This window comes from Ranitomeya imitator, chromosome 4 (assembly GCF_032444005.1).
Source record: "Ranitomeya imitator isolate aRanImi1 chromosome 4, aRanImi1.pri, whole genome shotgun sequence".
Lineage (NCBI taxonomy): Eukaryota > Metazoa > Chordata > Amphibia > Anura > Dendrobatidae > Ranitomeya > Ranitomeya imitator.
In genome coordinates, this window is record NC_091285.1 from 265089541 (window position 1) to 265115103 (window position 25563).

A 25563-nucleotide genomic window follows, 5' to 3' on the forward strand; every position below is an offset into this window, starting at 1 on the left:
CGTTCCAGAGTTATAACCTCATAAAGTGACAGTGGTCAGAATTGCAAAAATTGGCTCGGTCATTAAGTACCAAATTGGCTCTGTCACTAAGGGGTTAAAATAAATTTTGGTTTTGCTATCAATATAATAAGAGTAAAGATGAGTAGATCGATCCACATAGATTAAATTTTACTTCAATTTGCAGTTTCATGTGAATTACAACATTTTGAGATATGATTTGCAGATTGCAAAAAAAAAAAAAAATTCCAGCATCATTTCCAACAATTCTGAAGCAGTTTTCTCCGTAATGCCCTGCAGCTTTGACATCTAGCAAATTATCATAGCTTTTACAGTAGTGTCAGTGTAATGGCAGAGTCATTTTCCATCTCTAGAGCCACTAATGTTTCCTTATGTACAGGGTGGGCCATGTATATGGATACACCTAAATAAAATGGGAATGGTAGGTGATAGCAACTTCCTGTTTGTGGCACATTAGTATATGGGAGGGGGAAAACTTTTAAAAATGGGTGGTGACCATAGCGGCCATTTTGAAGTCGGCCATTCTGGATCCAACTTTAATTTTTCCAATGGGATGAGGGTCATGTGGCACCAAACTTATTGAGAATTTCACAAGAAAAACAATGATGTGTTTGGTTTCAACATAACTTTATTCTTTCATGAGTTTTTTTACAGGTTTGTCTTTGTTCACAGCCAGTGACCTGTCACAGAGGTTAACAGGTGAGGAGCGGATAGATATTGTGTTGATGTCTGGTGAACACAGTACCCGGGTCATTGCAGCAGATTTCAATGCAACACATCCTGCGGAAGAAAACTGTCACCATTCCCATTTGATTTAGGGTTGTCCAAAATAATTATAACCAACAAGAACAGAAAGGACGGCACTAGAGCGAATACGAAATCCGACAGGCAGGACTGATGGCGGACAAATGAAAATCAGGTATTCACGAGTGCTTGCGGGCTGCGGTGCTCTGCATACTAAAGTAGAACAGATAGTCCAAAATAGCCAAAGCAGAAAAAATATGCGGCACTCACCCCAATCTGGCAGTGGAAATCGTGAATTTTATTGGAGAAACTGAAAGAAAAGCATCCGTCAGGACATCAGGTACACAGGAGGGTGCGGTATATGAGTGTGGACGACGGCCGTTTTGCACACAGCGGTGCTTCGACGGGTCCAGGTGCTAGATTACTGCACGTCATTTCCTTTTAAAGGATCTATGACGTGTATACATGAACAAGAATGTGAATGAACATAATAAACATAATAAATAATAAATAATACATAACTGTGACAATATGTGACTTATAATAAAGTAATCTACATACAGACTTACAAAACTGAAGGAATTTTACAATTATACGATCTATATAAATATACTAATGTATACAGTATCATTATACTTATAGAATTTCTTTTTCAAATATTAGTACTTTAACCTCTTAAATTTTACAAAAATACAGATAGATCTAATCTGTCATTTAGTCCGATAGGTCCCTGTGCGTTAGTATTTAAAATCCATTTGGCTTCTTTTTGTAGTAAGATTTTATTTTGATCACCTCCTTGCGGAGGATATTTAACTACTTCCACGCCAGCTAAACTAAGCGCATCAGGATTTGCATCATGTTTTTCTCTCATGTGTTCAATTAGTCTCAAGCAACCTTTACCTGTTTTTATAGAATTATAGTGTTCTTTGAACCTCGTAATTAACGGTCTTATTGTTTTTCCGATATAAAAATATCGGCAGGGGCAAAATAGAACATAAATAACAAATTTACTTTTACAAAATATGAAATCTTTCACTAAATGGGTAATGGAACCTATCTGCAAAGGATTTTTTGTAATGTGCAGGTAACAAAATCTGCAATTGCCGCACTTATGGTTCCCGGCTGGGGCATTACTAGATAACCAGATATTTCTGGGCATTGTTATTTTATTATGCACTAATAAATCTGCCAAGTTATGGGCTCGTTTATAAGCAAACCTTGGAGCATTATTACAAATCGATGTGAGATCTCTATCAGCTTGTAGGACATGCCAGTTTTTTCTGATCAAAGTATGTATAACTTTAGCTAAATTACTATGTTTGAAGCAAAAGGAGAAATTTTCTGCTCTTTCCACCTGTGTTTCATTAGTTCTCTTACTCTTTCTTTTTAGAAAATCTTGCTGAGTGAATTTATCTATATGACTTTCAGCTTCTTTCAATAGTTGTAATGGATAACCCCTCTTAATAAAGCGTGATTTTAATTCACTAATTTGGTTATTGAAAGTTTCATTGCTGTTATTTATCTTATGTAGTCGAACCATTTGACAATATGGTAACCCTCTTTTTGTATGAAACGGATGAGCGCTATCAAAGTGTAATATATTGTTTGTTGCTGTTAATTTTCTGAAGACTTTTGTAAAGATATTACCTTTGATAATGTCTATTTTTACATCAAGATGCTCGAGACTATTATGCCCATAACAAGAAGTGAATTCCATATTCTCTTTATTTGAGATATTCGGATAATTTACGAAGTCATTAAACTCCGTTTCATTGCCGTCCCAAATTATCATGATGTCATCCACAAATCTAGTGTAGAAACGAATATGTTTCACGAAGGGATTATTAATATTATTGACATAAATATCCTCAAAAATAGCCAGAAAGAGGTTTGCATACGTACAAGAGATGGGCGTCCCCATTGCAGTCCCAATTAATTGTGCATACCACGTATCCATAAATTTAAAAGAATTATTTGATAAAATGAAATCCAGACTTTCTATAATAAAAGAGATTATTTCAGGGTCTACATCTCTCTTTTGTAAAATGGTTTGTATTGCCTGTATACCTTTGTCTTTTGGGATGCGGGTATATAAATTTACTACATCTATTGATGTTAACGAAAAAGTGGGTTGCCAGTCCACTGCTTTCAGAGTAGAAATTAACTCCCCAGAATCTTTAATAAACGAAGGAATAGTTTGTAATATTGGTTTTAATAACCAATCGATATACTGAGACAATGCCTCATTGTCTCAGTATTAACCGAATTAATCCCTGAGATTATAGGGTGTCCTGGAGGTTCCTTCATGTTTTTATGAATTTTAGGTATACTATTAGTGTTGAGCATTCCGATACCGCAAGTATCGGGTATCGGCCGATACTTGCGGTATCGGAATTCCGATACCGAGATCCGATACTTTTGTGGTATCGGATATCGGTATCGGATCCACATTAATGTGTAAAATAAAGAATAAAAATAAAAAATATTGATATATTCACCTCTCCGGCGGCCCCTGGACATCACTGCTGGTAAATGGCAGGCTTCTTTGTTTAAAATGAGCGCGTAGTACCTGAGGAATGACGTCGCGGCTTCTGATTGGTCGCGTGCCGCCCATGTGACCGCGACGCGACCAATCAGAAGCCGCGACGTCATTCCTCAGGTCTTAAATTCCTAGAATGAGCGCGTTTAGGACCTGTGGAATGACGTCGCGGCTTCTGATTGGTCGCGTGCCGCCCATGTGACCGCGACGCGACCAATCAGAAGCCGCGACGTCATTCTCAGGCACTAAACTCCTCATTCTAGAAATTTAGGACCTGAGGAATGACGTCGCGGCTTCTGATTGGTCGCGTCGCGGTCACATGGGCGGCACGCAACCAATCAGAAGCCGCGACGTCATTCCTCAGGTACTACGCGCTCATTTTAAACAAAGAAGCCTGCCGGTTACCCGCGATGATGTCCAGGGGCCGCCGGAGAGGTGAATATATCAATATTTTTTATTTTAATTCTTTATTTTACACATTAATATGGATCCCAGGGCCTGAAGGAGAGTTTCCTCTCCTTCAGACCCTGGGAACCATCAGAATACCTTCCGATACTTGGTGTCCCATTGACTTGTATTGGTATCGGATATCGGTATCGGCGATATCCGATACTTTTCGGGTATCGGCCGATACTATCCGATACCGATACTTTCAAGTATCGGACGGTATCGCTCAACACTATATACTATACCAATATGGGAATTGTGGGTGTTCTAATAATAAACTTTCTGCACGCTTTTTAGGTAACACTCCTCTTTCTACGTATTTTCTTAATAACGACCTCAATTTAATTGTATATTTATGGGTTGGATTACCAGATAATACACAATAAGTAGTCTTATCATTTAGCTGCGAGAGAGCTTCTCTTATGTAATATTCTTTATCTAAAACAACAATATTACCCCCTTTATCTACTCTCCTGATAACGACATCATCCCAAGTTTATAATTCTTTTAATGCTGATAATTCTCTGATATTAAGATTTTTTGTAGGATTTTGATAAATAATAGCTTCTACATCTTTAATAACTAAATCTTGGAAAAGGTCGATGGCGTTACCAGGAGCAACAGGGGGAATAAAGCGGGACTTAATACCTCCTCTAAAAGGTTTAACTTTAGAGGGAGATGCATTTCTAGAATCCCTAGACTGACAAATTTCGGGATCGTTTAAACTAAGCAGCAACGCTGTTTCGTTCTTTTCTGAATCTTCTTCTGAGGGATAAATCATAAAGCCCAGAGATCCTATATTGTTCTCTAATTTTGTCGTATTGCTCAACGTTATTTGAAAATTACCACTATTTGAAGCTTGTTGTTTATCTTTTAGAAAATATTTATGGAGATGGAGTTTTCTCCCGCTCTTAAACAAATCTATCTTAAAATTAGTTAGATCGAAAGATTCAGGGAGACAATAATTTAGTCCTTTGGACAATAAAGAGATATGATCAGCACTCAAAGTCCTTTTAGATAGGTTCAATATTTGTAATTCATCTTTTTCTATCTCATTGTTCAAATTAGTTGAAATCATTTCCTCCATGAGACTTGCTTGCGTTTTCTCTTGATGGTGGCGTTTTCTTCTCCCTCATCTGATCTTTCCTCTAAAGGGGGTGACGCCTTAGTTTTCACAGGTGTAATAACATCAATCTCTCCTGAGTCTTCTGTGGCACTAGATTCAGAATCAGTGATCCAACCATCTTGTTTCTTTTTCTTACATATTTTATTTCCTTTTTGATAACGATTTTTATTGTAAAAGGTAGATTGTTTTTTATTTTTATTCCATTTAAAAACTAGCCCCATATCATAATCTGTTTTATCTCTCAAAAATTTTTCTTTCTTTTGTTGTTTAATATCTATTTGTAACAAAGTTAATTTTCTCTCCAATTTATTAATAAAACTTTTATTCTGGCTCTCTGTCACTCGAGATGCCAATTCTTTTTTAGCTTTTTCAAGTTCTTGACATAAGAGAGAATATTCTTTTTCGTTTTGATTAGTTACCAAAACTAATAGGCTGTGAGAACATTTCAGGTGTATTTTTTCCCACTCTTCTTGGAACACAGTATTCCCCCTGTTGCTCCTGGTAACGCCATCGACCTTTTCCAAGATTTAGTTATTAAAGATGTAGAAGCTATTATTTATCAAAATCCTACAAAAAATCTTAATATCAGAGAATTATTAGCATTAAAAGAATGACAAAATTGGGACGATGTCGTTATCAGGAGAGCAGATAAAGGGGGTAATATTGTTGTTTTAGATAAAGAATATTACATAAGAGAAGCTCTCTCGCAGCTAAATGATAAGACTACTTATTGTGTATTATCTGGTAATCCAACCCATAAATATACAATTAAATTGAGGTCGTTATTAAGAAAATACGTAGAAATAGGAGTGTTACCTAAAAAGCGTGCAGAAAGTTTATTATTAGAACACCCACAATTCCCATATTGGTATAGCATACCTAAAATTCATAAAAACATTAAGGAACCTCCAGGACGCCCTATAATCTCAGGGATTAATTCGATTACTGAGGCATTGTCTCAGTATATCGATTGGTTATTAAAACCAATATTACATACTATTCCTTCGTTTATTAAAGATTCTGGGGAGTTAATTTCTACTCTGAAAGCAGTGGACTGGCAACCCACTTTTTCGTTAACATCAATAGATGTAGTAAATTTATATACCCGCATCCCAAAAGACAAAGGTATACAGGCAATACAAACCATTTTACAAAAGAGAGATGTAGACCCTGAAATAATCTCTTTTATTATAGAAAGTCTGGATTTCATTTTATCCAATAATTCTTTTAAATTTATGGATAAGTGGTATACACAATTAATTGGGACTGCAATGGGAACGCCCATCTCTTGTACGTATGCAAACCTCTTTCTGGCTATTTTTGAGGATATTTATGTCAATAATATTAATAATCCCTTCGTGAAACATATTCGTTTCTACACTAGATTTGTGGATGACATCATGATAATTTGGGAAGGCAATGAAACGGAGTTTAATGACTTTGTAAATTATCTGAATACCTCAAAGAAAGAGAATATGGAATTCACTTCTTGTTATGGGCATAATAGTCTCGAGCATCTTGATGTAAAAATAGACATTATCAAAGGTAATATCTTTACAAAAGTCTTCAGAAAATTAACAGCAACAAACAATATATTACACTTTGATAGCGCTCATCCGTTTCATACAAAAGGAGGGTTACCATATAGTCAAATGGTTCGACTACGTAAGATAAATAACAGCAACAAAACTTTCAATAACCAAATTAGTGAATTCAAATCACGCTTTATTAAGAGGGGTTATCCATTACAGCTATTGAAAGAAGCTGAAAGTCGTACAGATAAATTCACTCAGCATGATTTTCTAAAAAGAAAGAGTAAGAGAACTAATGAAACACAGGTGGAAAGAGCAGAAAATTTCTCCTTTTGCTTCAAACATAGTAATTTAGCTAAAGTTATACATACTTTGATCAGAAAAAACTGGCATGTCCTACAAGCTGATAGAGATCTCACATCGATTTGTAATAATGCTCCAAGGTTTGCATATAAATGAGCCCATAACTTGGCAGATTTATTAGTGCATAATAAAATAACAATTCCCAGAAATATCTGGTTATCTAATAATGCCCCAGCCGGGAACCATAAGTGCGGCAATTGCAGATTTTGTTACCTGCACATTACAAAAAATCCTTTGCAGATAGGTTCCATTACCCATTTAGTGAAAGATTTCATATTTTGTAAAAGTAAATTTGTTATTTATGTTCTATTTTGTCCCTGCCGATATTTTTATATCGGAAAAAAAATAAGACCGTTAATTACGAGGTTCAAAGAACACTATAATTCTATAAAAACAGGTAAAGGTTGCTTGAGACTAATTGAACACATGAGAGAAAAACATGATGCAAATCCTGATGCGCTTAGTTTAGCTGGCGTGGAAGTAGTTAAATATCCTCCGCAAGGAGGTGATCAAAATAAAATCTTACTACAAAAAGAAGCCAAATGGATTTTAAATACTAACGCACAGGGACCTATCGGACTAAATGACAGATTAGATCTATCTGTATTTTTGTAAAATTTAAGAGGTTAAAGTACTAATATTTGAAAAAGAAATTCTATAAGTATAATGATACTGTATACGTTAGTATATTTATATAGATCGTATAATTGTAAAATTCCTTCAGTTTTGTAAGTCTGTATGTAGATTACTTTATTATAAGTCACATATTGTCACAGTTATATATTATTTATTATTTATTATGTTTATTATGTTCATTCACATTCTTGTTCATGTATACACGTCATAGATCCTTTAAAAGGAAATGACGTGCAGTAATCTAGCACCTGGACCCGTCGAAGCACCTCTGTGTGCGAAACGGCCGTCATCCACACTCCTATACCGCACCCTCCTGTGAACCTGATGTCCTGACGGATGCTTTTCTTTCAGTTTCTCCAATAAAATTCACGATTTCCACTGCCAGATTAGGGTGAGTGCCGCATACTTTTTCTGCTTTGGCTATTTTGTCCAAAATAATGGCCCACCCAAAAAAGTTTGCCTCATCACTGAACATAATGTTCTGTATGAACTGAGGGTTCTGTTCTAATTATTGTTTTGCCCATTCTTTAAATTTAGCGTGCCGATCTGGGTCATCCTTGTTGAGATGCTGCAGCTGTTGGATTTTGTATGGGTGCCATTTGTGAGTAGCTAATATCCGCAGAAGGGGTGTTTGACTGATGCCAGATCGGCATGCTGAATTTGCAGAATGGGCAAAACAAAAATCTCCAATTAAGAGTTAAGACTTGTGTTTTTTCTTCATAAACTTGTGTGAAGAGTTCTTTTTGTCAGATGAGCTACATTTTAATGTGTACCATTTTGGGCACATAAAACTTAATGATCTTTTTTTAATTATTTTTTTGGGGTGCAAAGTGACAAAAAAACATCAAGTCTGCCATTTTTCTCTTTTTTTCTCTTTTGTTTTAGACAATTTTTATGATGTTTCTTTAGTTTTGTTACTTATGATTCAGAAAAAGGAAAATGTCTTAAATATTAAATTCCATTGCACCCCTTACATCATAACAACATATGGAAAATCTCTCTACCCTTTGAGTTGACAGAACAGTGGAAATACATATAATGTACTCTAAAATCTGCCCCTTTTATTTTTTTTCTGTTCTATTGAGTTCAATAGGCCATGTGGTAAACAGACGGAATAACATTTTCTTTTGTTTTGAAGGTCTATATTGATTTCTAGATCTGATATGGAGGATTGCAGATAAGTAAGATTTAGTTAGTATTTTTGGATTGTCTTGGATTACCCTACCTATTTTAGAAGCTCAGCTTTGCAGTGTTTCTAATTTACTCACAAGCATTTTGTTCCCTGCAAATCTCTCTAAGAATCTGCAATTAAAAGTGTTTTAGCCTCTTGTCAGTTATGGCTTTATATATATTTATGTGTTATTCACTGTTATTACCATACCTGCTACACATTTGGCTGTTGTAGCCATATTTCTGTGTACAAATTGTTCCACTTTGCATATCTATTCAAAAACGTTTATGCTGTTAAGCATATTCTTCTCATGCCATCTAAACTGATTCAGTTGGAATATTATCCAAAGTCTGTAAGAGTCTTAAAGGTTTAATGGATAACATGGACAACATTGTGGAGAAATCCACATAACAGGAGTTAATTCCTATAGCTCAAATGGAGTTATGAAAAGTTAAAAAGTCCCAGCTATGCTGAAGAACATGTCTAAACATCATTTGTGTTCTGGGCTTGTCCTAAAAACATTAAATGTCTTTCATCTGTCTTAAAATGAGTCACATTTATGTCTATATACGTAGCTGAAAGCAACTTCACAAGACAGACAGTACAGTGCTATGAGAAGAGGAGAGCTGATAGAAGGGTTTGTAATGTCACACAGCTAAATTCAGCTGTACTGCACTTTCTCCCAGAGTAACCTTAGCTGAAAAGTGTGAGTCATCTTTGCTCTAATCTCCTAATAACTACTCAGAGATCAGAGCTGAATAATACATCTCATACACTGAGAACCCAAAGCTATTTTTTTGGGAGGGGGTTTCTGCTGTGTCACTGCCTGCTCCTGTTTGGGCTACTCATGCAGGGAGAACTACACACTCCCAATGAAAAATATCTAACAACACCCTTTAGGATTTAAGAAAAGTTAACATATTAGGTGCCAAATACTTTGCTATATTTTCTACAACAGAGCAGCTAAACAAACAAGTGCTTTATTCCTCTCTGAAGCCTCAATTTCATTGAATGTCCAGTTCAAAAATAAAAAAAATTACTGAATGGTCATCTTTAACTACTGTAACGAACATTTAACAAAACAGGATATCTACAAAGATAAAAAAGAATATGGGTTTATAAGGTAAAAATCAAACTAATCTGATCAGCATCTATGAGGAGGTAAGGTACAGAAACAAAATTGTGTGTCCACTAGTGTATGTTGCAGCTGTTGGTGCACAAAGTACTAGGGATTCTTCTACCACAGACACCAATGAAAGATAATCTTACATAGACAAAGAAGTAAATAAGTTTCAAAATTAAGTATTTAAATATAACAAAACATTGTGATAAGTAAATCTTAAAGTGGGCAATATGTATATTAAGAGCATGATTCATATTTTAAGTAAATTGTAGGTTTAGGCAGACTTAATAAATGCGAATTTGCATCATTCTTTTCAAAGCACTTATGTCTCAGAAAATACATTGGTCTATTTTTATAGTCTGTTAAATATTGTTATAGCATTTATTGTGTCCTATGGCTTATCAGTTCCTGTATTCTATAAAGTAGACCCTGCAACAAAAAATCTATTGAATTTAAGGCGTACAGTATAGTAATGTTTTATGAACTGAAAATGGAAATTAATGAAGGAGACAATACGATTAAAGATTACACAGAATGTATCAAACAAACCAAGAATATATACTCCACGTAAATAAATACCATATTAACATATTTTACATGTAGTCATTTTTATGTTTTTGTTTCTGTTTCTTTTCCAGTGCAGAAAATACTGCTCTCTCCTTTTAGTCTAAACCCATGAAACACTTGACAGTAACTTAGAAATAATATTTTTGCTGAATCCAATAGACAAAGTCCAAAGCCTTGTAGAAATTCTTCTCAATACCTTTGTTCATATTGTGTATAAGGTAGATTAAAATCCACTGTTGTGCACACATGGCTTAACTCCTTCACATCCTTTGACGTACCCATAGATCATGGTTGGGTATAGGTTCCCAACCTTTTATGTATGGGTACAGCAAGGAGCTGTGCCCACTTGGGCTCCACAGGGAGTTCAGGTTACAAGATAGGTGAGCCCTGGTTGTTGCTGCCAAGAGTGGTGCCTACATCACTACCATAAGTTTAAAACCCTAAATGGCACTATCGATATCATCATCATCGCAGCATCTGAGAGTCAAGGAGATGAAAGGAGCTCCCTCTACCTTCTGATCTGCCCCCATCGATGTCATTGTAAGGGATAATCATTGTCATGGCAACTTGAGGTTGACACGATGACCTTAGGATCTGCCAGTGGTGGTAACCTGCTTAGACCATGCCAGTTGCATGGTTTAAGAGGATTCTGTTAGTGTTACACTGACCGATATAATGCACTGCAATGCCGATGCATTGCAATGTATTACATCAGCAACCAAACTAATAAAAGTTAAAATCCCAGAGAAGAATTAAGTAAAAAACAATATTAAAATAATATTAACCCCATTCACCAATGAGCCTGTTTCCACATTCATCACCAGGCCAAATTTTACAATTCTGACCAGTGTCGCCAGAGACGGACTACACCTCAACAAACCTGGGAAACACACATTCGCCAGAAGACTCGCTACACTCATCAGGAGGGCGTTAAACTAGAAGAAGAGGGGACGGGAAGAAAAACATTAGACTCGAACAAAGACGACCCAGGAAAACATACTCTGAAGGGAGGTAAGAACATTTCTAAAACAATCCACAGTGAGGAGATTGGAACAAAACAAAATCCTCTAAACTGCATGCTCGCAAACGCCAGAAGCCTGACAAACAAGATGGAAGAACTAGAAGCAGAAATATCTACAGGTAACTTTGACATAGTGGGAATAACCGAGACATGGTTAGATGAAAGCTATGACTGGGCAGTCAACTTACAGGGTTACAGTCTGTTTAGAAAGGATCGTAAAAATCGGAGAGGAGGAGGGGTTTGTCTCTATGTAAAGTCTTGTCTAAAGTCCACTTTAAGGGAGGATATTAGCGAAGGGAATGAGGATGTCGAGTCCATATGGGTTGAAATTCATGGAGGGAAAAATGGTAACAAAATTCTCATTGGGGTCTGTTACAAACCCCCAAATATAACAGAAAGCATGGAAAGTCTACTTCTAAAGCAGATAGATGAAGCTGCAACCCATAATGAGGTCCTGGTTATGGGGGACTTTAACTACCCGGATATTAACTGGGAAACAGAAACCTGTGAAACCCATAAAGGCAACAGGTTTCTGCTAATAACCAAGAAAAATTATCTTTCACAATTGGTGCAGAATCCAACCAGAGGAGCAGCACTTTTAGACCTAATACTATCTAATAGACCTGACAGAATAACAAATCTGCAGGTGGTCGGGCATTTAGGAAATAGCGACCACAATATTGTGCAGTTTCACCTGTCTTTCACTAGGGGGACTTGTCAGGGAGTCACAAAAACATTGAACTTTAGGAAGGCAAAGTTTGAACAGCTTAGAGATGCCCTTAATCTGGTAGACTGGGACAATATCCTCAGAAATAAGAATACAGATAATAAATGGGAAATGTTTAAGAACATCCTAAATAGGCAGTGTAAGCGGTTTATACCTTGTGGGAATAAAAGGACTAGAAATAGGAAAAACCCAATGTGGCTAAACAAAGAAGTAAGACAGGCAATTAACAGTAAAAAGAAAGCATTTGCACTACTAAAGCAGGATGGCACCATTGAAGCTCTAAAAAACTATAGGGAGAAAAATACTTTATCTAAAAAACTAATTAAAGCTGCCAAAAAGGAAACAGAGAAGCACATTGCTAAGGAGAGTAAAACTAATCCCAAACTGTTCTTCAACTATATCAATAGTAAAAGAATAAAAACTGAAAATGTAGGCCCCTTAAAAAATAGTGAGGAAAGAATGGTTGTAGATGACGAGGAAAAAGCTAACATATTAAACACCTTCTTCTCCACGGTATTCACGGTGGAAAATGAAATGCTAGGTGAAATCCCAAGAAACAATGAAAACCCTATATTAAGAGTCACCAATCTAACCCAAGAAGAGGTGCGAAACCGGCTAAATAAGATTAAAATAGATAAATCTCCGGGTCCGGATGGCATACACCCACGAGTACTAAGAGAACTAAGTAATGTAATAGATAAACCATTATTTCTTATTTTTAGTGACTCTATAGCGACAGGGTCTGTTCCGCAGGACTGGCGCATAGCAAATGTGGTGCCAATATTCAAAAAGGGCTCTAAAAGTGAACCTGGAAATTATAGGCCAGTAAGTCTAACCTCTATTGTTGGTAAAATATTTGAAGGGTTTCTGAGGGATGTTATTCTGGATTATCTCAATGAGAATAACTGTTTAACTCCATATCAGCATGGGTTTATGAGAAATCGCTCCTGTCAAACCAATCTAATCAGTTTTTATGAAGAGGTAAGCTATAGGCTGGACCACGGTGAGTCATTGGACGTGGTATATCTCGATTTTTCCAAAGCGTTTGATACCGTGCCGCACAAGAGGTTGGTACACAAAATGAGAATGCTTGGTCTGGGGGAACATGTGTGTAAATGGGTTAGTAACTGGCTTAGTGATAGAAAGCAGAGGGTGGTTATAAATGGTATAGTCTCTAACTGGGTCGCTGTGACCAGTGGGGTACCGCAGGGGTCAGTATTGGGACCTGTTCTCTTCAACATATTCATTAATGATCTGGTAAAAGGTTTACACAGTAAAATATCGATATTTGCAGATGATACAAAACTATGTAAAGCAGTTAATACAAGAGAAGATAGTATTCTGCTACAGATGGATCTGGATAAGTTGGAAACTTGGGCTGAAAGGTGGCAGATGAGGTTTAACAATGATAAATGTAAGGTTATACACATGGGAAGAGGGAATCAATATCACCATTACACACTGAACGGGAAACCACTGGGTAAATCTGACAGGGAGAAGGACTTGGGGATCCTAGTTAATGATAAACTTACCTGGAGCAGCCAGTGCCAGGCAGCAGCTGCCAAGGCAAACAGGATCATGGGGTGCATTAAAAGAGGTCTGGATACACATGATGAGAGCATTATACTGCCTCTGTACAAATCCCTAGTTAGACCGCACATGGAGTACTGTGTCCAGTTTTGGGCACCGGTGCTCAGGAAGGATATAATGGAACTAGAGAGAGTACAAAGGAGGGCAACAAAATTAATAAAGGGGATGGGAGAACTACAATACCCAGATAGATTAGCGAAATTAGGATTATTTAGTCTAGAAAAAAGACGACTGAGGGGCGATCTAATAACCATGTATAAGTATATAAGGGGACAATACAAATATCTCGCTGAGGATCTGTTTATACCAAGGAAGGTGACGGGCACAAGGGGGCATTCTTTGCGTCTGGAGGAGAGAAGTTTTTTCCACCAACATAGAAGAGGATTCTTTACTGTTAGGGCAGTGAGAATCTGGAATTGCTTGCCTGAGGAGGTGGTGATGGCGAACTCAGTCGAGGGGTTCAAGAGAGGCCTGGATGTCTTCCTGGAGCAGAACAATATTGTATCATACAATTATTAGGTTCTGTAGAAGGACGTAGATCTGGGTATTTATTATGATGGAATATAGGCTGAACTGGATGGACAAATGTCTTTTTTCGGCCTTACTAACTATGTTACTATGTTACTATGTGTCACTTCATGATGTAATAACTGTAGAATGCTTGAATGGATACCACTGATTCTGAGGTTGTTTTTTCATGACATATTGTACTTCATGATAGTGGTAAAAAATGTTTTATATGACTTGAGTTTATTTGTGACAAAAAGTGGAAATTTGGCAAAAATGTAAAAGATGTTGCAATTTTCAAACTTAATTTTTATGCCCTTAAATCAGAGTTTTGTAACACAACATAGCTAAAAATAACATTTCCTGCATGTCTAATTTACATCAGCACAATATTTGAAACATAATTTTTTTGTTAGGAAGTTATAAGGGTTAAAAGTTGACTAGCAATTTCTCATTTTTCCAACAAAATTTACAAAATATTTTTTTTATAGACTACACCATATTTGAAATGACTGAGGGTTCTATATGACAGAAAATTAACAAAATTGACACCATTCTAAAACCTGCACTGTTCAAGGTACCCAAAACCACATTCAATAAGTTTATTAACCCTTCAGGTGCTTCACAGGAATTTATGGAATGTGAAAAGTAAAAAATGAACATATAACTTTTTTCACAAAGATTTTACTTTAGGCAATTTTTTTTATTTTACAAGGGTAACAGTAGAAAATGGAAAATGAGAGCTTTTAGCGCATAAAATGGCCATTTTTATGCGCTAAAAGCTCTCATTTTTCATATTTCTAGTGCAGTAATGCAGTTCAAATTTCGTTTTTTCAATTTGCATGTTTTAGCGCTGCAGTGTGCTGCCTTATTTACTTGACTGTATACGAGTTGGCGACTCTAGGTTCAGCACCTGTTCACACTTAGTCTATGTTTGGATGTGCAGGTCAGGTTTTTGAAATGTATTCTCTAGCCTTCTGATCGTGCACTCCGCCTCCTAGCTTCAGGTGTTTTAATTACAGCAGGTCCAATACCCCTCCACAGAGAGAGAGAATTTTAGTCCCAGAAGAGGTTTCACATGCACCCATTCAGATGGAGACGTTTATTCTCAGCGAGGTAGGCAAGCGTAGGACCTGGTATAAGAGAGATGCCGTAAAGAGGCTACCAGGTACACATAAAATTGGCCATTTTTATGCGCTAAAAGCTCTCATTTTTCATATTTCTAGTGCAGTAATGCAGTTCAAATTTCGTTTTTTCAATTTGCATGTTTTAGTGCTGCAGTGTGCTGCCTTATTTACTTGACTAGAAAGGAAAGAGTGACATTTTGGAACTCAAATTTTGTTGGAATGGTCTGCAGGTGTCATGTTGCATTTGAAGATCTCCGATGTGCCTGAACTGTGGAAGAACCCCTCTTTGAAAATTGGACCCCTCAAGATATTTCTCTAGATATGTGTTGAGCACCTTGAACCCATACTTGCTTCACAGAATGTGATAACGTTGATCTGTAAAAATAAAAAAAAACATATTTTCCCACAAAAATGTTGTTTTAGCCCAAATTTTTTCATTTTTACATAGCTGGAGAAAATTTGTTTTGCAATTTCTCCTGAGTACGCCGATACCCCATATGTCGTCAAAAACTTTTGAGGCACAGCACAAAGCTCAGAAGTTAAGATGTGCCTTATTGGAGTTCAAATTTTAATGAACTGGTTTGAGGGTGCCATGTCACATTGGTAGAAACTATGAGGTGCTAGAGCAGAAGCACTCCCCAGAAGAGACCAGTTTTACAAACTACACCTCTCAATGAATTCATCTAGGGGTGCAGTGATCATATTGATACCACAAGTGGGTAACAGAATTGTGTACCATTGGGCAGTGAAGAAAAAATAATTACATTTTTACCACCAAAATGTTGTTTTAGCTCCAGAATTTACACTTTCACACTGGTAAATAGGTAAAAATTGCATAATTCCCCATTTCCCTCTGTGAAAAAGGGACATCTGGGGTAAACAACATTTTGGTGTTAAATATATAATTATCTTTTCTTCACTGCTCAATGGAATAAAATTTTGTGACACACGTGTCTTGTCAATATGATTACTGTGACCTTACATTATTGAGAGATAAAGTTTGCAAAATGGGGTCATTTAAGAGGGGTTGTGCTATTCTGGCACCTCAGGTGATCTGCCAATGTTACATAGCACCCTCAAACCATTCCAGCAAAATCTGAACTCCAAATTGGCGTGACATCCCTCTTGAGCTGTGGCCTGTGCCTCAAAAGCTGTTTTTCACTACATATGGGGTATTGGTGCACTCAAAATAAATTGTGCAACAAATTATATTGTCAATTTTTCCTTTTATCCCTTTTGAAAATTGAAACTTGCGGTTAAAGCAACATCTTAGTTGAAAAAATGATAGTTTTCCAATCACACAGCTAATGTTAAGGTACCGTCACACTAGACGATATCGCTAGCGATCCGTGACGTTGCAGCGTCCTCGCTAGCGATATCGTCCAGTGTGACAGGCAGCAGCGATCAGGCCCCTGCTGTGCTGTCGCTGGTCGGGGAAGAAAGTCCAGAACTTTATTTGGTCGCTGGACTCCCCGCAGACATCGCTGAATCGGCGTGTGTGACACCGATTCAGCGATGTCTTCACTGGTAACCAGGGTAAACATCGGGTAACTAAGCGCAGGGCCGCGCTTAGTAACCCGATGTTTACCCTGGTTATCATCCTAAAAGTAAAAAAAACAAACACTACATACTTACCTACAGCCGTCTGTCCTCCAGCGCTGTGCTCTGCTCTCCTCCTGTACTGGCTGTGAGCGTCGGTCAGCCGGAAAGCAGAGCGGTGACGTCACCGCTCTGCTTTCCGGCCGCTGTGCTCACACAGACAGTACAGGAGGAGTGCAGAGCACAGCGCTGGAGGACAGATGGCGGTAGGTAAGTATGTAGTGTTTGTTTTTTTTACTTTTAGGATGGTAACCAGGGTAAACATCGGGTTACTAAGCGCGGCCCTGCGCTTAGTTACCCGATGTTTACCCTGGTTACCGGCATCGTTGGTCGCTGGAGAGCGGTCTGTGTGACAGCTCTCCAGCGACCAAACAGCGACGCTGCAGCGATCCGGATCATTGTCGGTATCGCTGCAGCGTCGCTAAGTGTGACGGTACCTTTAAACAAATCTGTAATTCAATTAAGGGTTAAAATGCTCAGTACTCCCTTAGTTGAATTCCTTAAAAAGTGTAATATTCAAAGTGGGGTCACTGAGTGACTTGGCTTGTCAGAGGCTGAGATGTAGTTTAGTAAATAACCTGTGCACAGCTTATAACATGTGGTGCCCAGGTAGGTTCCAACACCTTAATTATATATAACAAAACCTGGCACTCAACTTATATTTTGGAAGTGAATTTATTTGTCAGGAACAAAACGTTTCGGTCACCAATTTGACCTTCATCAGTTACTGTAAGTACAATAAGAAACAATATACACAAAGGAAAAAACAAAATAAATAAAGTATATACAGGACTGGACTACCAGTATAGAGATGGCATGACAATATGTTAGAATTAGTACGCAACTAGTACAAAAACAGTACAAAAACCGTACAGAAACAACCGATCTTGGCACAATATAGATGGGAAGAGAAAAGTGAGTGGCTAGATAGTGGAAGAGAGATTACATACCATATAGTGGATGGTGTTTGTAAGAGAAGCATGCCTATGTAGGCAAAAGGTAATTAGCTTCTGCAATGATTGGGTTAACCTATATGAGTGAGGGGTCAAATGGTAGAGTGTGATCTATATGAGATCAAAAACATACCCTTGGTCTATGTGGAAAATTAGTATACATAAGGCAGCCTAGGAAATGGAAAGCACAAAATGGTTAAGAGTCAATGCCGGCCTGTGAGGGAAAACAGAAGCAGGAGTGTATCTTACCGCAAGCGTGTGGCGTGGTAGACGTGGTGTCCACTGCTAGTCTGACGTCATGTGTGCCTGCCACACATCTTATATGTGCTGCTGGAGCAGTGAGAGTGTGTATTGCTAACCGGATGGGGGCGTGTCCGGCATGCCGCGGTGCTGTCTGGGAAGGGGATGACGTCTCCCTTATGGTGATGCGTCTCAAGGAACGTGGCATGTGCGGCATGGGGCGGTGCTGTCAGGAAGAGGGGGTGATGTCACCACAATGGCGGTGCATTCCAGGGAGCGGTGCTTGCGTGTCACTCCTAGTGAAAGGCCGTACAGCTGTATAAGCGCTAGATTGTATTACTAAGCAGGTGCCCATGTATAAAGTACTAAACAGGACTGATGCAGCGGTAAAATATGAAACGTGATATGGCCCACGGAGACAAAGAAGGGAAAAGAAAGACAATAATAACATTGCTTTACTGAGTACGTGCAGGTGGATTAGGGTGAGCCGTCAAAAAATATTTACTAACTTACTAGTTAAAAAATATATGTTTAAAAAGTGGTGCCAATGTGAATTCAACTTGTAATAGATGTTATTTATTAACTATTTTGTGTGATATAGTGACCTGGTTTCAGGGCATACAAATTCAATTTTGAAAAATGCAAATCAAATTTTTTGTCAATTTAAAAAAAAAATTGTTTATAGTCATTGGAACATATTGAAGTGTTCTAGAGTGATAGCATTATAAAATTATACTGGTTAGGGTTAAAGAAAAAATTGGCCTCTTCAGGAAGGTGAAAGCAGGCTGGGAGGTGAAGGAGTTCATTTATTTTTTTATTGTGTTTTCATATTTTTCTTAAAGTTGCTAAACTGTATATTGTGCTTTTACTTTATCTATTCATTATTATTATACTTCATTATGACATGAGGGTGATTTATTAAAACTGATATTGAAGCACTATATAGATTACACTGACCTGATTTATTAAGTGGACCACTTAATGAATCAAACATGTCTGAGATCCAGCGTGTGCTGTCCCCTGAAATATATGCCAACTAGTAGCTGGACTTCATTTCAAGAGCAAGTTAAGCCCATTAGAGGTGCTCCTTATGATAAATTTCACAGGCATTTCATGTCTCGCCTAGTAGCTGGCTGCACAAAAATGGCACAAAGTTGCATAAAAATATTGCAACTTATTAAGGTATTAACATCAGATTTCTGTTGTAAGCATCTTAATGAATTGCCCATGTGTTTTTAACTGGCAATTTTTAACTTCTTGAGAAAAATTCTGTCTTGAAAAAGAACATGCTAGAAAAACAACTAAGTGTGATAATAATTATGTTATTTTAGCAATATTTTACTTAATTCATTCTGCAGTTGCAATTTTTCATTTTTCATTTTAGTTGTCCCCTGAGGCCACGTCCACAAGTTGAATATTTGGTGAGTATTTTACATCAGTATTTGTATCCCAAAACTATGAGTGTGTGAAAAATGCCGAAGTGGTGCATGTGTTTCTGTTATATATACTATACATAATAACTATTATATTATTAAAATTATTATATTATTATTATATACTAGATGGTGGCCCGATTCTAACGCATCGGATATTCTAGAATATGCATGTCCACGTAATATATTTCACAGCCCACGTAGTATATTGCCCAGCCATGTAGTATATTGCCCAGCCTCGTAGTATATTGCCCAGTCACGTAGTATATTGCCCAGTCACGTACTATATTGCCCAGCTACGTAGTATATTGCCCAGCGATGTAGTATATTGCCCAGCGACGTAGTATATTGCCCAGCCATGTAGTATATTGCCCAGTCACGCAGTATATTGCCAAGTCACGTAGTATATTGCCCAGCCACGTAGTATATTGCCCAGTCACGTAGTATATTGCCCAGTCACGTAGTATATTGCCAGCCACGTAGGAAATTGCCCAGTCACGTAGTATATTGCCCAGCCACGTAGTATATTGCCCAGTCACGTAGTATATTGCCCAGTCACGTAGTATATTGCCCAGTCATGTACTATATTGCCCAGCTACGTAGTATATTGCCGAGTGACGTAATATATTGCCCAGCCACATAGTATATTGCCCAGCCACATAGTATATTGCACAGCGACATAGTATACAGCACAGAGCCACGTAGTATACAGCACAGACGCGTAGTATACTGCCCAGTCACATAGTATATTGGCCAGTCACGTAGTATATTGCCCAGCGACGTTTGTAACAGGTTAAAAAAGACTTAAAATAAAAAATAAACATATACTCACCTTCCGAAGGGCTCTTGTAGTCCTGGTGCCTGTGTGCGGTGCACGCGGCAGCCTCCTGTCCCAGGGTTGGTAAGAGCGCAGGACCTGTGATGACGTCACGGTCACATGATCGTGACGTCATGGCAGGTCCTTCTCGCATAGCATCCTTAGCACCGGAACCTGCCGCTTGCACTGCCGAGGACAGCGCCACGTCGGAGGGTGAGAATAATATTTTTTTGGAACATTAGATCGTTTTACTATTGATGCTGCATGCGCAGCATCAATAAAAAAAACTTGGTCACACAGGGTTAATAGCTGCAGTTACAGAGTGCGGTACTCACGGCCCGTTACTGCTGGCATTAACCCTGTGCATGCGGTAAGTGGAGTGGAGTCTGCGGGCACCAGGCACTGACTGCAGGGGAGTAGGGAGGGACTAATTGGACTGTGCCCATCGCTGATTGGTCGCGGCAGCCATGACAGGCAGCTGGCAAGACCAATCAGCGACGTGGGATTTCCGTTACAGAAGTTGCAGACAGAAAGACAGACAGACAGATGGAAGTACCCCTTAGACAATTATATATATTGATATTATATTTCCGATTGTTTCACTCCTGATTTTGGCTTGCAAATACTGAGGCAAAATAATGACCAAATACTGAATGTGTGCACATGGTATAAGAGTAATTTATTTCTCACTTTTTAATCCATATAATTAAGAAGGGCTTAATTTTTCTAGTTTCACAAATGGTAAAAATGACTGGGTAACTATCTTGTTCATCAAGTCAATTATAGCACACTTAATATTTTTTATGCTTCTAGGAGAATGGTAAATGGATATATACACTTATTGTCAAACCACCACTCAGCACAAGTAGCTAATGCAGGGGCTGTGCACCTCAGAGCAGTGTATTGAAAGACCAGTAATGGTTATCAGACCAATATACCCACTGATCAGCAGCAATAAACAGCCCCTTTAAAGGTAAAAAATATACTGATAGGTAGATTTTAATTTTTTCTTTCATACACATCACAGGTTCCAAACTTATATAATAATAATAATAATACTATTACGTAATATCGTTCATTGTAAGTGCTGGTGTATACATATAAATACACATAGCATGCAATATTAATGAGACTATTAATTGTGTCCACCCCTCATTAAGTTCATCCCTTGTCAAGTCCATGTGAAAGGGCAAAGTTCAAAACATAATTACCCCACATTACACAATGTTTCTGCAACGTACTTAACCAAATAGCTGTGAAACAAGGTCACAGTATTCTCAGTATTTATTTTATTCCGAAAGATACAATATGATCTGTGCAATAGAACAGAATTAAAGTCTTTCTAAAACCCAGTAAGCCAACACTGCTTTTCAATTGTAGTTTTAACCTTGTTTGGCATGGGAGACTAGTAAGCGCTTTGGGAATTAGTGTAACATTACAATAGAATTTAGCTCTCATGGTATGTGTCTATAAAAGCTTTAATTAGGCTTAGCTTATCAGAGATTCTTATTTCTACTGCCCCCTTTGGGAAACATCTAATAAGCAAATTTATATAGCAATCTCTACAATGTATTCCCGGAGATTATGAGGAGCAGTTAAAAAACAGTCATAGCAAATCATATTAAAATTATATTTCTAAAGCAGACAGGCTTTCTTCAAAGCATCAAGTCTTGTATAATTGTTATCTTGTTATGTTTATTTTTGTGCTTCATGAGGTTTAAGGGTTAAGACAAGGGTGCTACATGTGACCTGATCCCAAATGTAGTTTATATAAAATTTCAAATAAAAAGCTCACCAAGAGCAGATAAGACTGATTGCTCGCTCTATCTTAGCATAATTGTATTTCAGGTGAACATCAATTTACTTTAAGGCACATTTCTAAGTAGCATACCACATTATAAATCATTCATCATCCACTGCCACCTGTAAAATGATTTCCCCAAAACAGATTTCACAAGAAAAAATGACTTTCATTGTTTTTGTTTATTTTTAATGTTCTTTCTGTTTGCTTTAAATTGGTTAATGTAGATTTGGTTGTTGCAAAAAATGTCACATAACTATCACAAAGCCAATTCTCATCTTTGCTGTTAAAGTAATGCTGAAGAATTAGAAAACATTTTATTGCTTCTGCACAATCCTAAAAAATATACATCTCTAATTTTAATGAAACATGGCAGAAGATAACCTTTGACTTGCATTTATTTTAATTTTGTCTGACAAATGAAAACTTGACAAAGCTTTTAGCGACATTCTTTCCAAAATATTTTACACCACAAAGTAATTGATAATGATTGGTTCAACCATAGGAAGGTCTATGTAGTAATTATTCACTTCTGTTCAAACTGTCTGCTCAAACTGCACCTCACGATCAAAAGAGGATCTCTCTAGTAAGACCAACCTCACAGGTTCAAAAATCCTATTTTACACACCAGATGTTTTCTAAATAAATCTGTTACAAGGTTAACACGCTCAAAGCAGGTTTTTAACACCTTCCTGATGGCGTCATACATATATGTTGGTAACGGGTGTATGGCACGAGCTCATGGGGTGAGCTTGCCCCATACCTAGCAAGTAATGGCTGTGTGTTAAAGCCACCACCAGCCTCTAACAGTCACACCTGGATTGGAGCTCCACCTGCAACTGTCAACTTGTTGAGTACCGCTGTCAAACTGGCAGTGGAATTAACTGTGCAGCAACAATGGTGGCACATCATTCTCTGCACCCAGTTGCGCCCCCGTGATGCAATAATTTGGTGCCAGTTGGTTGCTATAACAATTTGGGGCCAGTTGAAGACTTCTGTGCCTTTCATTTTGGAACTTTCTTGAAACCCAACCCGAAGTTGAGATTCAAAGGAGAAAGTGATTTTTACTGTATGTACCATATTGTAGTATTTCTTTGTATAGTACAAAGGATCAGCCAATCTCAGGTTCCAGTCCCCTAAGGGGAATAATAAATACCGTGAAAAGTAAAAAAAAATATTTTAAAAAATATAAAAATAAATACAGATAATATATTTATTTGAAATACACATATGCAGTTTTTTTTGCGTTTATAATTGTTTGATCTACCAAACTTTAAACATAATTAACCCAATCAATGAACACCTCAAACAGAAAAAAATAAAAATAGCAATATTGTAGTTTATTTTTGTGGCAACAATTTTACATAAAATGCTGTAGTAAGAAATCAATATGACATATCTATCTCATAGTATCAATAAAAAAACTTTGTCTCACCCCATGAAAAACACATACTCCCCTTGGCTCCATCGACCAAAAAAATTAAAACTTTACAGGTCTCGAAAAATAAAGACACAATTAAAAAAAAAAATTGTTTTTTTTTTTCAAAATTTCTGTTTTTTTTTTTTCACTAGAAATAAAATAAAGAAAAACTGGACAATTTTAGAATCGCCGTAATCATACTCATTTTGCAAAGTTAGTTTTACCATACAAAGTATGCTGCAAAAACAATTACCAAAAAAATATTATTTTCGCAATTTCACCGCATTTTTAATTCATTTCCCATTTTCTTGTACAATTTGTCCCACAAAGCAACTAGCCCTCATATGGTTTTAAAAAATAAAAAAAGTAATGGCTCTTTTCAAGATGGAGATTAAAAAAAAAGGAAATTAGCTATGTCCTGAGGAGATAAGAAGAACTAATTAAATAGTTTTTCACTCTTCTGTCTAGAGATGAGCGAACATAAATTTGAAAGTTTGACTTTCGTATACAACAGTAAGTGTAAAGTGCTAAACACTGATCAAAGACTTCCCATGGAAGTCCATTGCAAACTCCAGGTCCCCATGCTTTTCAATGGAGTTTGGGTTATGGTTCAAGTTTGGGTACAGCTCTGGTACCCGAACCAAACTTTGGAATGAAGTTCAGGTTGGGTACCAGAACTCAAACTTCCATACATTCACTCATCCCTACTCCTTTCAGAACAAGCTTACTGACATATTCAGTTAAATTTACTCCACAGCCAGCAATGAATAAATTCAATACAAAGAATATAAAAGGCTGAAAATACTGAAAATTACTTAATGTATCCTAATTGCAAAAAGAAAATTTGGCGAAATTTTTATTCGTTTAGGTAACATAAATATGTCATTAAAGGTGTCCTTAAAAGAAGCCTGAAAGTAGGTTTTTAGACTAGAAACTATGTCATCTATGAAAAGCACCTGAACTATGTCATCTATGAAAAGCACCTGATAGGTTGGTTATGTCAATAACTTTGTATTATAAGTCTGTTTCTATGTTACCTAGAAATGAATCACCAAATATTTATGCAAATGAGCTCACAAGTACACTTACAACTCTCCGGCCTGTCACATTCTTTGCTCACTGCCCGCCATATGCTAGCGATGGACAGGTCTCTAATCTCTGTGACCTGCTGCTCCACCCGAGCCTTCGATCTTGTGCATGCGCTGTAATTCCCATGGACTGCATGCAAAGTGAAGTCCTGATGACATTGCAGGACACAGTTAACATTTGAGATGGTTTACATAGATGACATTAGTCATGACGGGTTCCTTTTAAATTGTACTAACAGAACATACAATCTTTTGATGACCACATATCACTGGGTTGGACACCCAAAAACCAAAATCTCAAACTTCATCACGAGAAACAGTGACTGCCCCCTAAAAATGCAGGTTTTTTTAAAGAATCATGTAGCCTTTAATGAAAGCAGATGGCAAGCACATAAAAAAAACTGCAATGTTTTATGTATTTTGTTATTGAAAGATGTAAATCAATTTCTATTCTCTTGAATTTAACGAAATGAGCAGCTCTCAGCAGAGGTCGCTACAGGTTGAACATGGCTGTTCTGCAAAGCTCCATTTATATTTCACATTTGACCTCCACAAGACCTAATGACAGATGATCTGACAGTGATGATCCATCCAATGAAAAGGTAATCAATACATGTGATATTGATGAAGTATATACTGGATATGTCATTAATATTATATGCAACCCTTCCAACTTGCTCTTAATGATGGAAAGAAAAAAAACCAAGAGTGATCAATTTATTTTGGACATTGCTGCTTGTGTGTCATTCTCCCTTCTTTTTTTCTTCAAAAATCCCCCCACCAAAAAAAAATAATTTATTTTTTCACATATTAGAAAAGTATAAACCACTTTCATGGCTTCCCATTCCCTTTTGTCTATTCACAAATAAGGTTTAGTTTCAACATTAACACTTTTCTCACATGAATCTTACAACGATTTTTATTGACTCTACAAAGTGCCTCGTAGCATTAATTTATATAAATTCCATCCATCC

At 37.2% G+C, this 25563-nt stretch overlaps 1 protein-coding gene across 1 annotated transcript in view; it reads right to left on the reverse strand.

Moving 5' to 3' along the window:
* Window positions 1-25563, reverse strand: part of TRHDE (thyrotropin releasing hormone degrading enzyme) — a 1712820-nt gene that overhangs the window by 614473 nt on the left and 1072784 nt on the right. The gene's annotated exons all lie outside the window — the stretch shown is intronic.